The sequence below is a fragment of the Pleurodeles waltl genome, chromosome 7 (genome assembly GCF_031143425.1).
Source record: "Pleurodeles waltl isolate 20211129_DDA chromosome 7, aPleWal1.hap1.20221129, whole genome shotgun sequence".
NCBI lineage: Eukaryota > Metazoa > Chordata > Amphibia > Caudata > Salamandridae > Pleurodeles > Pleurodeles waltl.
Window position 1 is genome coordinate 1029917145 of NC_090446.1, and position 16406 is coordinate 1029933550.

The 16406-nt window shown below is 42.2% G+C and overlaps 1 protein-coding gene across 6 annotated transcripts in view; it reads right to left on the reverse strand.

The window, feature by feature from the left end:
* Positions 1-16406, reverse strand: part of ARSG (arylsulfatase G) — a 1341775-nt gene that overhangs the window by 927893 nt on the left and 397476 nt on the right. The gene's annotated exons all lie outside the window — the stretch shown is intronic.

The window sequence follows — 16406 nt, forward strand, 5'->3', positions numbered from 1 at the left end:
ACATTATCATTACGAAGTACAAACTAGATACACCTTATCACACACATCCAGGGAAAAGAGAGTGAGTGTGTGTGAGCGTTCACCCACAAATGCAATGATATGGCTATGCATCATGTTATATAGCATTTAAGGCTATATGAGCATTGCAGGAAGCATGACAGACACTCACAGCCTGCTGCTATACCTCGGTCACCAATTAAATAGGCAACTAAGTTACTAGAGCCTTTGTCTTGGAACTTCAACAAACTATGCTCTTTGCTTTCATTATACCCCATTGTGCCTCAAATGACATAAAAGGGACATGAACTGATGTGTGCAAACACTCCCTCTCATAACAACTGGGCAAGACTTACAATTTGTAGGGAAAATCTGCCCACAACCCTGGTGGTGGTACCCTAAAATGCAGCCTAAAATAGTCTTCGGTTACACAGTAAACTGTAAATGCCATGCGCACCTGGCTAAATTTGCAGTCGTTGTCAATTAAGCCCCTTCACCCTGCCATCAATTGCGCTTTTTACCAGATAAAGTATTGATTGAAGTGGATTGAGCAGACACAGACTGTTAATTATTGGTATCATTCGGATCCCTGGATTAGGGCATCTATTTTACTCTCTGTAGAACAGACCAAATGCTGGGTCAATCAGAATGAATATAACTAATGGAACATTATATTTATGGATTTTATAAACCATAGTAGACTAAAGAATACTGAGTGCAGGGCACGAGTCGAGGGTGGCCATGAGTAGATGACGATACTTCACAATTTTTAGAAACAGAACTCTACCCCTTTCAACTCACTGCAGGAAGAAAGGGAAGACCTTTATTGTGAACATCGTCTTGACATCACATTGTGAGCCACCATAGCTGTTTCCATATGCAATCATTGTATACGGGGCATACATTTGGAATGTGACCTCCAAGGGTATGTTTAACCCTCTGGCAGCATTCACTTAATGAGCTGGACCCAGGAAGAGGTGCACCTGAACCTCTTTCACTACATTGGGAACGGCCAGTTCGTAGACGTCTTCAGGGCTTAACAAGATGACTATATCTGCAATGGTCTGAATGGGGGGTGGGGGGTTGTGTGAAAAGATAAATAACAAACCATGGGTGCAATGAAGTCTGAAGTTTTTGTATCTGGCAGTTAACAGCCTATCTGAAGTCTGGATATGGGGTTCCAAATCGGGCAGATAAAAGAACAGGCCAGACCTAGAAACTTCTGCACTGTGCGTATGAAAACGTGCAGTCCCATCCCATCACTTCTACCATCCACTAAATGGCAGAGCTCAGGAAGAGCTAATCAGCAGTCCCTTGTAAACAAGATCTTCTTTGAATTTCTAAAGGTAGCCCTATCTCCATGGTCCTCGCTTCAGTGTCTGGCTCCCCCACACTCCTCCACAGGTATGCAAGCACTACACTTCCACTGTCGATGAAGGTGTCTTTATCCTACATATTGTGTCATGGTAAACCAGGGGCACAGTATTCATACACACACACGAGAGGCGGTTCCTCCTTCACAGTGGAGGAGCGTTGCCCCGCTTGCTGCAAGAGCAGCAGGTAAACATAAATAAAGTGGCATAATATTGCCATTTTATTTTGCCCTCCTGCTCGTGCTGTGTACAGCGCAAACGTGAGGGAATTGGGCAGGGCTGAAACCTGCAATTGCAGGAACATGCCCCTTACAGTGCGCATGTATGGTATGGTATGTCGGGCTGGCCTGCTGTCTACCTAAGGCCAGCCCGACACCCGCACTGTAGACCCAACAATATCAGGGCTGTCAAAGAGCTGGGGGATTGCTGGCACAGGCTCCCAGGCTCAAAATGAGCACTGGGTTAGCCTGCTTCCACCAATCATGGAGCTACTCTCATGCTGAAAATCAGCATGAGAGCAACTCCAGGATTGGTTGGAATCCTGTTCCACTGAGTAGGAAGGAAGTCCTTCCATTCCTGCTTGTGGACACAGGAGAGAAGTGCCGCACTGGGGGGGAAGACTGAAATATGGTGAGTTTGGCACCATCTCGCCCCACCATATTTTTAACCTGCAGGCCGCCACTAACACACAGTCCTACTCAGAGGTCGAAGTGGGTGGGATCGGAGAGGCATGATTTGCCTATTCTTTTCTAATTTATAAAAAACAGCTCCATGACTTTTTGTGAAAAGACAACCATCCCAGAACGGTTAGTTTGGAAGTTTAAATGCATCCGCTGAAGTGTAAGTCAGGGAGTCTCCTTTGTTGTGAAACTGAAGGCAGGCAGACAGCTAAACAAGAAACATGCCTTCTCTGGAGGGTGTCTGCTGCCTCAAAGAAATAAAGAAGTCCACAACTGGTCAGTTTGCAAATGTAAAGGCTGCTTAAAGCTCAGTTTTGGCTTTAATTGAAGAATCACTTGAAGCTTTCTGATAACACAGATTTATTATTTTTGAGTGGTGGTGCAATGGAGATACCAGATGAGCTGTGAAGTGCATGCTTTTAAGGGACAGTTCTATATATAAAAACTTTCACTAAATACAGTTGAGGTATAACTAAAACCTATATTTTTGAAGCACCTTGAAGTAACGACTACTCGCAAGCCAAGAAGGTACAATCCTTTATTTAGAAGTAAGGACGGAAGAACAGGTCCGTTAAGGGACAGGCTCTGGCTCAACTGACTTCAAGAGACTGCACGACATAGAACGTGGAATCTCCCCAAGTCAGCATCACGAACATTCTAGGAATGAAAATAGAACACTACACATCCCCCTTCTTTTTCTTATAACAAGAAAATATGGAACAAGAAAAAAAACAATCAACAGAACAATAGATAAAAAAAAACTTAAACATGAAAATCAGAAACGTCAGTTAAGTATCCTAACACGTAATCCTTCAACCAACCAGGAGGTATCACTTTCCTTTTCCTTTCCACAGGCTCACACTGTTGCACACAACCAGATAAACTTCCACTCCCAATTTCCGACTCGGCAACCGAATTCCTTATCACACCTTCCTCCTCGCACAAAACACGATCACCAAGAACGTGTGGAGGCGCTTTCTTATTAAACACATTGTGACTCATAACTTCATCTTCCAACCATTCAGCCTTTCCACCCTCCTTATCGTTAGTGTGAACTCCACCACATCCCAATTCCTGTCCGTTCCTAAGTAAGACAATACGTTTAAGATTCCACACCTTTCCATCACTCAGTTTTACAGCGTTATGCAAAACTTCCATGACACGTTCAGGATTAAAGTACTGGCTCTCGCCCTTCTTAACTTTGAAGGGTTTCTTAACTCTAACCAAATCACCAATATTAATATCAACAGACTTAACATGATGGAGCTTATCATAATAAGACTTTGATTTCTCAAGAGATTTATTCAAACATTCCCTTACATTCTCCACAGACCATTGTTGCATACCAGTCTTGGTCAACCAAGCAGGGTTATGTTTGCATCTTGGGCTTCTTCCCCTCATAATAATGAAAGGGCCGAGACCAGTAGTAACATTCTCAGTTATCCTATACGGCCACACAGCTTTAAAGATGGCAATATGCCAATCCTCTCCACTATTCATAGCACTTTGAATTATACCTTTAATGACTCTATTGAATCTTTCTACTGCTCCATTCCTACTGGGATTGTACAGAGAAGTAGTTTTATGTTCAATTTCCACTCTCCTAAAATAGTTTCTTGCAGCATCTGACATAAACTGTACACCATTATCGCTCAACAATTTAGAAGGGGTACCTTCTGCAAGGAAAATCTTATCCAAAAACTCCAACACGCTTACAGTGTCTGCTTTTTCTAAAATGCCAACTTCTGGCCATTTGGAAAAAACAAATCAATAAGGACTATTACAAACTCTTGAGAATCACCCACCGGACCCAAGAGATCAATAGCGACATATTCCCATGGTTGTCTTGGAATGAATGCTTGCTGCATAGGAGGTCTAAGGGTACACAAACTTTTGTCAGCCGTAGAACATATATGACAGGTTCTGACAAATCTTTCCACCGATCTATCAACACCAGGCCACCAGAACAGCTCTTTTACCACAGATTTGGTTCAAACGATGCCAAAATGTCCCTCATGACATAATTCTAAGATCACCTCCCTTATACCAGAAGGAGGAACTATCTTATCACCTCTCCAAAGAACATTGTTCACAACAGAGAGTTCGTTCCTAACTTCCCAAAAATGTCTGCATAGTTCAGGTAATAGATCCTTCTTAGGCCATCCATTCAAAACGAGATTTAAGACGGACTGTAACCTAGCATCTACCTGCATTTCCTTCCTCCAACTATCTTCATTCAGCGCAGGGCTGCCAGAGTCATGTATAAGCGCCACACTCCATTCATACCACGGATCATCAACACATTTTTCCAGCAAACTAGGTAATCTAGAAAGGCCATCCGCTAAAACATTACTCTTGCCTGGTACATACAGCATACGATAAGTGTAATCCTTTAAACGCATAGACAACCTTAAGTTTCTTGCAGAAGCCATTACACTTTCTTCACTTGTAAGAAGTTTAATCAAAGGCTTGTGGTCACAGCGAATGGTTATGTCCTTACCCCACACGAATGCACGGAAGTGCTCTAAAGCCCAAGCACAGGCCAAGGCTTCCTTCTCTATAACAGAGTATCTCTCTTCTGAAGGAGATAACGATCTGGAAGCAAAAAGTATAATCCTTTCCTTACCATTACAATTCCTTTGAGACAAAACAGCACCTAAGCCTTTATTACTTGCATCTGTGGTAACAAATGTATCCAAATTAGGGTGAAAACTTTCTAAACATGCAGCCTTGCTTAACTCCCTTTTAATACACTCAAACTCCTGATTACACGCTTCACTCCATGCGAAAGGTGAATTCTTTTTTAGCAAAGATCTTAAATTGTAAACCTTACTGGCAAAATTCAGAATAAATTTTGCACAAAACTCAGCCATGCCCAAAAAAGATCTTACCTCATCTTTAGACACAGGAGGAGACACCTCGATTATAGCATTCACCAAAGAAGTTTGAGGTCTAACACCCTCACCACTAATCTCATGTCCCAAATACTCCACACTCCTTTTCGCAAATTTGCATTTACTTAATTCCACTGTTAACCCCTTATCACCCAAAACTTCTAACACATGTTCCAATCGCTCATCATGCATGCACTTATCCTTCCCAAAAATTAAAATGTCATCTTGGAAACACATAACCCCTTTAACCTTCCCAAACAGTTTGTGCATTAGACGTTGAAAAACAGCTGCTGCAGACGCTAGACCGAAGGGCATCCTCTTGTATTGGAAGCATCCGAAGGGTGTGATGAAGGCTGTCAATCTTTTGGAACCCTCGGATAAGGGAATCTGATGATACGCAGACGACAAGTCAATAGTAGAAAACCAACGCGCTCCCTCAAGACTAGAAACCATTTCCGTAATCTTGGGTAGAGGAAACCGATCAATCAGGATATTATTATTTAAGTATCTTAAGTCTACACATAAACTGATTTTCCCGTTACTGCGCCGAGCTATTACTACAGGCGAAATCCATTCCGAACTCTCAATTGGCTCCATCACATCCATTGAAATTAATTTGTCCAGCTCCTTGGAGACTTCTTCTCTGATCATGATCGGCACAGTTCTGACCTTATGAATTTTTGGTAGAGCTTCCTTCTTTAATATGATCTTGTGCTCGAAACCAGTAAGTTTTCCCAAACCCTTGTGAAAAACTTTGGGAAATTTAGTCTCCATCACAGAGGTTACCGAACATTCATCATTCACCATTAACACCTTTTCTTTACTGTTATGATCCAGGATCATTTGCAACTGTCCTTGATCCTTCCACCCTAGAACAGACGGCCCTCTCTTAGCTACGTATAACTTTCCTCTGGCACTCCTGTTCTTGAATGAGAATGCCAACCATCTAAAACCTAACAGGTCTATCTTTTCTCCTGTGTAGCTCTCTGGCTGAATATCTGGCGGAGTAAGTTGCTTGCCAATCTTCACTACAAAGGACTTGTTCCACACATCCTCATTCACGATTGTGAACGGTGAGCCAGAGTCAGCATACATTGTAACTGGTACTCCACCAATTTTCATGTTACATATTGGTTTTTCCTTAGTGTTTACTTCCGTTATATTGAGGATGAAACTCTTATCCTCATCCACTACCCTGGAATCCGTAGTTTTCTCCTCCGTATCACTCTTTGCCGTATAATCACCTTCATAAATACACTTAACTATTTTCTTTTTACTTTTACATACTTTGGCAAAATGGCCCACCATTCCACATTTATTGCATTTTAATTTTAACGCTGGGCACAACTTGGAGTGAGCCAAATGATCTTTGTTATCGCATCTATAACATTTCCTTTCAGTTTCCCCACTCTGAAAGTTTTTTCCAGGTTTGCGGTTAATCACTTTATAAATGCCGTCCTCATTTTTCCCTGTAGATTTTATTTCAAATAAACTTCTTTCAGAGATCTCTGCTTTCCTTACAATAGCTAAGATGTCTTCCAGAGGAGAATCACCATTTATCCAAAGTCTTTCTTGAATCGATTGATTACAACAATGCATGACTACTTGATCCCTAATAAGTTCGTCATGAATTGTTCCAAATCTACAGTCCAGAGCAAGTTTCTTTAAGTCCGCAACATAGTCATCCACAAGCTCATTTTTTTCCTGTTTTCGTTGGAAAAACTTATAGCGGACAATTCCCATACATACTTTTGGAGCAAAATACTTGTCAAGATCTAGCATAGCGGCATTAAAAACACAAATATCACCGCTTATGGTGTTTTTGGGCATCTTATTAAAAGTTTTTAGACCCATAGGACCCAAGGAATGCAACAGGATCCTTTTTTTTTGTTCTGCAGGCATCTTGTTATCCACATCAATGGCAGCTAAATAATTTAAAAAATAGTCTTTCCATTCTAACCACTTGATAGGTGGTGAATTGCCCATAGCCCAAAAAGTTTGCAGGGGAACAATTGTAAAATTGGCCTGCGCCATGTCAGTGGCTAATTATAAAGCACACGCAATGACTTCAAATGCTACTAAATAATACTAATTAACTTTTAAACAAACAAAAAAAAAAAATATCCTTCCCTTCTCGGACCTGTTCCAAACCTTCACAATAGAATGTTATTTTGCAATTAAAAAAAAATTGCCTTCAAAAATGTTTCCTTCCTTGCCTCCTTCCTGTTTATTTTATTTATTCCTCTTTTTTTTTTTAATTCTTCCAAGTCTTTCTCTTCTCTTAATAATATTTAAAGTCTAGCGTTTCTGTCTCCTTAGAGACGCTAGCGGAAGCTGCGTTAATCTGGCTAGCGTCTCCGTCTCCTTGGAGACGCTAGCGGAAGCGGTGTTAGTCTCCTTAGCGTGCCCATAGCTAAGGAGACACGCTGTGGAAGAAGCGTCGCACTGCCTAGGCAACGCGCGTTATGCGTGCCCGTCTGTTGAAAAGAGCACGCTCGCGCTGCCCTGCTCGCGCCGCTCTGCACACGCTCACCAACGGCCAGGCAGGGCACGAAGAACCAAATAAAAACAAACAGAGGAAGGATTATTATTTATTTTTTTTTAAATAAAAAAATTTCTTATAAAAATATAACAAGTATAATTACTTCCACGATCCGTCCCAGGTCGACAGCCCCCAAGGCAGCAGCAAAGTATAGACAAGGCGGTGGTGAAGCGTCCAAATGATGAAAACGGTGACAAAGATGTTGCCGGTTAGATAAAGCTGGATCCTCGTCGCCAAATTGAAGTAACGACTACTCGCAAGCCAAGAAGGTACAATCCTTTATTTAGAAGTAAGGACGGAAGAACAGGTCCGTTAAGGGACAGGCTCTGGCTCAACTGACTTCAGGAGACTGCACGACATAGAACGTGGAATCTCCCCAAGTCAGCATCACGAGCATTCTAGGAATGAAAATAGAACACTACACACCTTTTTATCTTAAATCTTTTTGAGCATTTTGTAACAGCCTATCTCAGTTTGTGTTTAAAATAATGGCTTACATATTCACAGTGGTTTCTGTCACAGAATGGGACGTTGTAGCACTAAAAATACATGTCACTTATCCACTGCAAGTGTTTAATTCTGTGGCTCTCTGGTTGCAGACACAGACCTCTGCGTTGCATTAACTAATAGAGGTTTCATAATGTACGACAGTGCATTTCCTACTGATTAACTTAACTTGTATTTATTTTTCATTTAAGCTGTGTGTTATTTTAACTGCAGTTACCTGAAGGGGAAAGACGACAAAACGTGCACAATATTTTATTTTTTGCCACATCTTTGACCCTGCCCAAACGCTACTGTCCCCTCCCTCGCTGCCTGCAGCATCGCTGTTCCCATACTTTTTTTGATGCATTTCAGTCACTGGTCCTACTACTACACATATGCTACCCACATACACTCTACAAACACATAGGATGACAGCAAAAGGTTCTGGGTTTTCATATAACAACAGAACTTTGCATGAGAGGGACAAGTGGGCCACATTCTTACTAACATATAAAGAGGTCTGGTCAACTGTATAAGATCATAAACCACACTAGGCTGCCACCGTGCCCTTATGTGCTAAACCCAGCAAAAGGACAGCTGTCCTCTATCCATTGAGTGTATTGCTGGTATACCCTACAGATCCTGAACCAGTCTTGCATTTGTGTCCTGTAAGTATAAACACATACAAGACTGTCTGCCCCAAACTGGGCGGACTCGAGCTCTCAAATTTTCTCTATGCTGACGATTTAGTACTTGTTAGCAGAACCAAGGTATGCGTCCAACAACTTTTAGATGCAACTTTGGCTTATTCTGTGAATAATGGTCTGATTATCAACATGGAGAAAACCAATACATTAATAATTCAAGATAAAAGTCAGAAGAAACATAGCTGGTTCTTAGGAAGTGATAAAACAGAGACTGTTAATAGCTTCAAGTACCTTGTTTTTTTTTAATGGAAATGGAAGGTTCACAAACCAATTAGAGGAGATAAAAGGGAAAGGAGATGCACTGGCATTTGGTCTAAGGTCCTCACGTAGAAAGATGAAAGGTCCAATGCTTATCCCCATTTCGCCAGTGGCTCAAGCTAAGGTCCTCCCAACAATGACCTATGAAAGTTAGGCCCTGAGGGGCTGGGGTAGTGTTATCCTGAATAAAGTTACATTGAAAATGTACACGTCAGTTTTCCAACTGCCAGTATACACATCACCGGCCCAAATCAGACAGCAGTTTGGTGCAACAAAGCAATCACTGGCACGGAAAGTGGCATTTGTGAATTGTTGTCAAGAGTTAAAACTTGCTCCAAAGGGATCCCTTGGTTACCACCTTTGGATTGAAATGCCAGGGAGGACTTATTCCCCTGCACAGAACTATTTGCCCCTGGCTCTAAACACTCTTGGTCGTTCGGCTCCTTGGGCTTTCCCTCTAAGTCACTTAGAACTTAAAAAGTTGACAAAATCTAGTTTACAAGTGCTGTTAATCAGAGGACAAAGCCAGCTCATGTAAACGTAGCCATGGTCGGATAACCCTTTGTAGTTATTCTAAGCTTATAACACAGGATTATCTAGGAGAATTGTATAGTAACCAGGTCAAAGAACAGTTTTTAAAAAACAAGCTGGGGCTACTGCCTGTTTTAAGACACTATCTACCATGGAAACAAATTGAAGGCCAATAAAACTGCCGGCTTTGTCGTCAAGTGCCTGGGGATAGTCTCCACAAGTTATGCCTGTGCAAATTCGTTTTGGTTGAACACCGTGCACTTCTGTGCAGGAAACTGAAGGAAAGAGGCATAAGGACTTGCAGGAAGGTAGTGATAACCTGCTTTGAACCAACTGATCTATGCTTGAGTTAAGCAATGGTGAAACTTCTTTAGAGGTTTCAAAAGGATGTTGGCCTTGGAACACGAGGAAGGAGCGGAAGTCATAAAAGGCCCAAACAGTCAGCATTTGCTCTCTCGGGGGAACTCACTCTTAGTAGCCCTGTAGGGGAACAGGGAAATGTTGAGCTTTCTAGTATTATAATGTTAAATGCTAAGGGGAAGAATGGCTATGTTGTCAGATTCCCAGTATGTTACCAGCCAAGTTACATGCTTTCAATATCCACAAGCTATAGGTGGTTTCAAGCAAGTTTACCTGCTCATGACAGCTGGGCGGTAAACTAGAAGGTGCTGGTGGAGCATAAGCACATTAAGAATCTTAGTATGTGCACCCGTAGTGTAGTGATCCCTTTGGAATCATGGGGGCAAGTACTTAGGTGGCAGACCAGTTGCTATAGCACAAGTACTTTAACAGCAAGGGAGGGACACCGTGCCTTCCGATGTTCGGCGGCAAGGTGCCCACACGATCATTAGCGGGGAGTGGTATTAGAATATGGCTTGAGGGCAGACTGAAAGAGGACCTGCACTTTACTGTCTATTTCAGCGCATGCACTTTAACTGTTGTCGATATGGGTAGCGTGGAGTCACTTAAAGCTTCAAATTTTACTAGAAAGTATGAGCACTTTGTTGCTAGTCGTGAGGTTTTAGGGCACCTCTATTGCTCACTGGTTGGAGCTGGAAGGAGCTTTTGTATATGAGCTTTAAGTAAGCAAGGTTGTTGGCTATAGTTGGGCGGCAAACTAGAAGGTGCGGCTAGAACATAATAACCTTAAGAAACTCAGTACATTCACTCTAAGCATAGCAATCCCTTAGAATTTCGATGGTAAGCACTTCGGTGTTAGACCAGACCATGAGAGCACCAGTGACTTATTTGGAAGGGATGACTAACCCTCCCTTAGACGTCTGGCAGCAAAGTGCCCATATGATCACTTGCTAAGGACAAATTAGAATACACCGTGTGGGCAGACCATAAGGGGGATAAGAGAATCCACATTTTAGCCTCCTCAAATTGCAAGCACTGTAACTGTTGGTGATAAAGACAGGATACAGTGTTCCAAAGTTCTAACATTTCAACGGAACGGTGAGGCATGAGAACTTTTGAGGAAGTCAGGAGGAGTCAGGGCTTCCCCACGTCCCATGGGTTGGAGCAGGTAGAAGCGCCTGCATCTAAGCTTCTTTTAAATTGCATGCTCTTTCACTGCTAGCTGATTGCTACTTGTACACCCTGCAGCAGTTTTCCCAGTATGCACAGGCAGTGCTAAATTTGTAGCATGGAATACTGAGGCATTATGATCCTGAAGCCATCTCGGGCCTCTTCAATCCACTTAAAGCCACTCCGTGTCCCTTCAGCTCACTCTTGCAGCTTTCTGCTTTCTCCCATTTTGACTCTTTTTAGATTTTCCCTTCCTCCGTCTTTCCCATATATGTCTTTTACTCGCAGTAAATGCCTGAGGTAGAAAAATAAGCGCCGGCCCTCAAAAATAAGTGCACAAAACAAGCACAAATTAAGCACTGTGCACAGGGAAGTTAAAATAACCCAGTGTCCTGGGGACAGCCGGCCAGCTATGGAAGATTGTGTTCCCATATGATTTAGTTTGAACTATTTGATGGGCTGGAACGTATATACATTTTTGCTTGTTTAAACATACAGGGCAGTTTGCCTTGGACAGCCGTACACGTGATGAATGTCTTCCCTCCTTTGACTTATTTAAACTATATAGGAGTTCTAATGTACACATGCATATTGACTAAATATAGAATAAGTTATTGTAAATGGCACTCATTGGAGGAATAATTTGTATTGTATTTTATAAAAGGAATAACTGGGAGTGTTTTATTGTGCTATATTATGTAATATGTATTATGATGGCTTTAATTAATCAAGCAGTAAAAGAATTTACCAGGTCTGCTGCTAGGGTGACCACCCCTCTGTAATTTTCACAGACTGCTCGTAATTTCGCCCTGCCATCTGTTGTCCGTGATGAAAGGCTTAATGGACAGCATTTGTCCATAATTTTAGATTTTCACCTAAAGGACAAAATGTAATGAGGACAGAACAGTTTTCCCAGCTGGACTGAAAGGCAGGGATTCGCCTGTGCTCTGAAGGAGGGAGGGGCAGACAGATAAGAAAAGGCCTTCTTGCCAGGGTGTCTCCCTCCCTAAAGAATGTAAATGTGCACAACTGGAAGCTTTCTGATGTTAAAGATATTTTCTTTTAGAGAGGTACTGTAAGGGTGCTCCAAGGTGAGCTGTGGGGTGTGTGGGTTTAATGGACTGTTATAAAAAATGTTAGTACTAGGTATAAACTGTATATTATTCAAATCTGTATTTTAGAAGGACTTTTTTTTATTTAACCGAAATGTATTTGCGCATTTTGCAGCAGCCTTTATTATGATGTGTGTAACGCATTCACCGTTCTTTCAGGGACCTCGGTGCCTCATAGTACTAACAAACACTGGCAAAGCCAATAGGTCTCGTCTATGCAAGAGTTTTTGGCTTTGCCAATGTGTTTTAGCCATGTTATACAGTAGTGCAGAGCAAAGGGCAGAGGCACCTGGGCAGCTGTTTAGAGTGCACTGGCGTAGAGTGCAGTGGCATAGAGTGGCATGAGGCAGAGTAGAGTGGCATAGAGTGCAGTGGAGTAAAGTGGCATACAATAGTGCGGCAGAGAGCGGAGAAGTGTAGAGTGGTGCAGTGCAGAGTAGAGAGGTATAGAGTTCAGTGGAATAGAGTGTATTGGTGCAGAATGCAGTAGTACAGAGTAGAGTGGTATAGAGTATAGTGGTGGCCAGTGCAGTGTTGCAGAGTATAGTGTCACAGTGCAGTGGTGAATAGTGCAGTTGTTTAGAGTGCATTGGCGTAGAGTGCACTGAAGTTGATTGCAGTGATTTAGAGTGCAGTAGAGCACAGTGATGTAAAGTTAAGTGGTGTAGAATAGATTGTTTTAGAGTAGAGTGTAGTGGCATAGAGTGGAGAGGTGCAGGGTAGAGTGCAGTGGCGCAGAGTAGATTGTTTCACAGTAGAGTGAAGTGGTGTAGAGTGGAAAGGTGCAGAGTAGAGAGGAGTTTCGTAGAGTGGCATAGAGTAAAAATGGTGTAGAGTGCTGTGGCATAGAGTGTGGTGGTGCAGAGTAGATTAGAGTGATGTTCAGTGTATTGATGTAGAGTGCAGGGGCATGGAGTTGAGTGTTACAGAGTAAAGTATACTAGCATACAGTGTATTAGCATAGAGTGCAGTGACGTACATTGCAGTGTTGCAAAGTGGCATAGAGTGGAGTTGTGTGGATTAGATTGCTGTTGCCTAGACTGGAGTGGTATAGCGTGCAGAGGCGCAGGTGTGTAGAGAGGCGTAAAGTGCATTGGCACAGAGTAGAGTGGAAGAAAGAGAAAACTCCCCAAGGAGAACAAAAAACTGTTCAAAACACATAGTGGATGTCGTCTTTTTTGTATCCTTCATGTCTGACTTTGTCTTTTACATGTGATTCTTTTCATTAATTTTTTCTGTATTAGGCCTTTGCTGGTTTTTTAAGGGTGCTTCATTTTATATTTTTTAGGGGATTGTATTATTAAATAATATTTTTAATAGATTCCTTTATTCAAGATTGATCATTGGAGTGATAGAATGTTTGAGATTGTGTGTTGAACAGTTTTTGTTCCCCTTGGGGAGTTTTCTCTTTCTTTCACTGTGTTACAGTGCCCTGTCCCCTTTGGGTGATAGATATAGGAGGGCCCTCTCTCCCTTTTGTGGAATATAGAGTAGAGTGGTACAGAGTAGAGTAGAGAGGTGTAAGTGTGAAGTAGCTTAGAGAGCAGTGGCATAGAGTGGAGTGGAGAAGAGTGCAGTGTCCCACAGTGCAGTGGCATGGAGTGGTGTAAAGTGGAGTGATGCAGAGTAGAGTTGCAAGATGTGGAGAAGTGCAGATCAGAGTGGAGTATGCATGGTGTGGTAACACACTGCCATTACAGACAACACGTTTTTGATTGAAATGACCAGACATACAGTTTTTCAAATAAAACTATAGAGTGCACAGACGATGATGTGTGGAAATTGCATCACCTAATGCAATGATTTATTTAAATCATATAAAAGTATTTGTTTCCAGCACAATTCTGAATTAACAAAAATGTGCTTCATATGTACTCCTAATTCTGATATATTCTGAAGTTTATTTAAATGTTGTCATGTGATAGAAAAAACTCTTTCCTAATCCCAGTATCCAGCAAGATTGTTGCATAAATCCTCTCACTTTGAAGTCAGAGAATGAAAAGTAAACAATAAGGGACATATGTACGAACACATTTTCCCATTGACACAGAATGGGAAAAAACCCTTTGCTACATCTTGCCCCAAGTTCCCACCGAAGACAGAGCCTGACATTTGACCTTGTTCTTTGAAGGCACAGCAAATGTGATGAGATAAGAACAAGATTTACAGGCCTGCTTACAGAAAGGGAGCACTTGGAAGGATACTGTAAATAAGGTTTGGGCAAGGGATGAACTCAAGCTGCATAGCCTAAAACAAATAAAGCCAGCAAATTGAAAGCAATGAAATGGGAGTTACACACCATAAAGCCAATGGCAAGCAATGGACGGAATGCATTCCAGAGGAACCTTTATGAATGTACCCAAAGTGACAGCCATGGGATACTTTGGGGGGAGAGTCCGTTATTTGAGACCAGTCCGTATCTTGAGGTTTGGCCACATCAATCACCCAGTTTTAAGACACCTGCAGCATACCACTGGTGGAGTTGCTCTGAGCACAGCCGTCCTGTGTGAGTGGGAAGGCTTAGCAAAGGTAGTGCAGAAGCACAGGGTTTCTTCGTGTCAGTGAGTTTACAGGTTCTAACAAGGCAAGGGAAAGCTGTGCACAATAACCCTGGATGGTGATCTGTAAAATGGTCAGTAGAAAACAATGAGCAGTGCAGTAGCCCTCCTTAAAGGTCTTTACGGATAAACCCCATTTCATGCAGGGGGGGGGGGGCGGGCAGAAAGCCAGCATGCCACCCATTGGACCTGTGCAGCAGAATAATAGTGTTGTAAGTCCAGAAGGCCTAATCCACCCCCAGTCACCAGTAGCTTCAGAGTGGAAAGAGCTACCCAACTGTGCCCCATCGACCAAATCAGATGTGCGGCAAGTTTGAAGAATGAATGAAGGGCGAGCAGAGGAAGGTTTGCAAAATAATACTATCATCGGGATAGCACACCATCTTCACTAGTTCCACGTGGCCCACTACAGAAGAGAAGACTAAAAGGCAAACTGGGCTCGGAGGGACTGTGACGCTCTGCCGAGATTTCCATCCTGAAAATGAGTCAGAGAATGATAGATATTATTCACTAGGTATCGAAAGGTAACTGGTTCCCAGTTCAACCTGAGGTCTAATTGTATATAAAGGGGAAACAGTGCCATATGTTAAAGAAACACTAATTTGCATTTTGTTTGTGTAATTTACATCTCAAATATTTGGTAGATTCTATGTGTACTTGACACTTAGAGATAACCCAGGTCACTAGTTTGGATTTTTCTCAATTGCAAAACCACCTTAAGATATGGACAAAGCGGGCAATTGCCTTACACAAACTTGCAAGGGGGCTGGCCCCTGCTCACCCTTCACAAGCACAAACAGCAGACCATTTCACAAGAAGAGTTTGTAAAGGTGGGTGGGTCCTGCTTGTTCAACCACTTTACAGTGCCGCTTCTGTTTCTCTCCTGTCTGCAGAGACATCTCCCCAAGTACCCAATACCTTCCGGTAGTTTTGGTGGACCCATCTTGTCTGATTTTAGGAATTGCCCCACCTAGTTCTTCTGTTCCTTATTTATCCAGTTCTTAGAAACAACGCTTTGAATCAGTCGCCGTGGATCTCTCATTTGATCTCAATTTTATCCTTCTCTTTTATTATCTTTGATTGTTAGTCCGGGCTCCCAGTTCTGAGATAAACGCAAAGTCCCATACATACACTCTAGTGCTGTGAGACCACAGACAAGTTGTGGGTACCTCACATCTTGACATTAGTTGTGAGACTGTCCCCCACACCATCTGCCCAGCCTCATTATTATTTTTTTAGGTTGAAAGCCCATGGGCGGTTGGGGTGAGCCAGATGTTTTTGTTCAATTTGTTTAAACTAGCATAAAGTTAATTACCTTAATGTTTCACAAATTGTTTGCAGGGGGTTGTAAAATGTTCACAAATATAATCAAAATGTTGTTGTTACTTTCTCTTCAAGAAAGATTGGGTAGATTTGGGTATGGTGATGGCCTTGACACAGAACAGAAGGGCATTAATTTACTACTGAACAAGCATGTAATGTGACACCTGAATGTAGCATACAAGGAGGCAATCACAAAAAGGCCACAGTGAATAAATAGTGCTATGTTAAAAAGAGTAAATAAATGCACTGATAACAGGCATGGCCTCGCCTGGGTGCCTGTGAAACTGACCTTTGTTCTTGAACTTTTGACCTGAATTATAACCCTTCGTCCTGAATTTCTGACCCTTTCTCCTGATTGTTTTAGTCCTGTCCAGAATTTGCCTCAATGCCAGGTGACCCTAGCTGCTGCAATCAA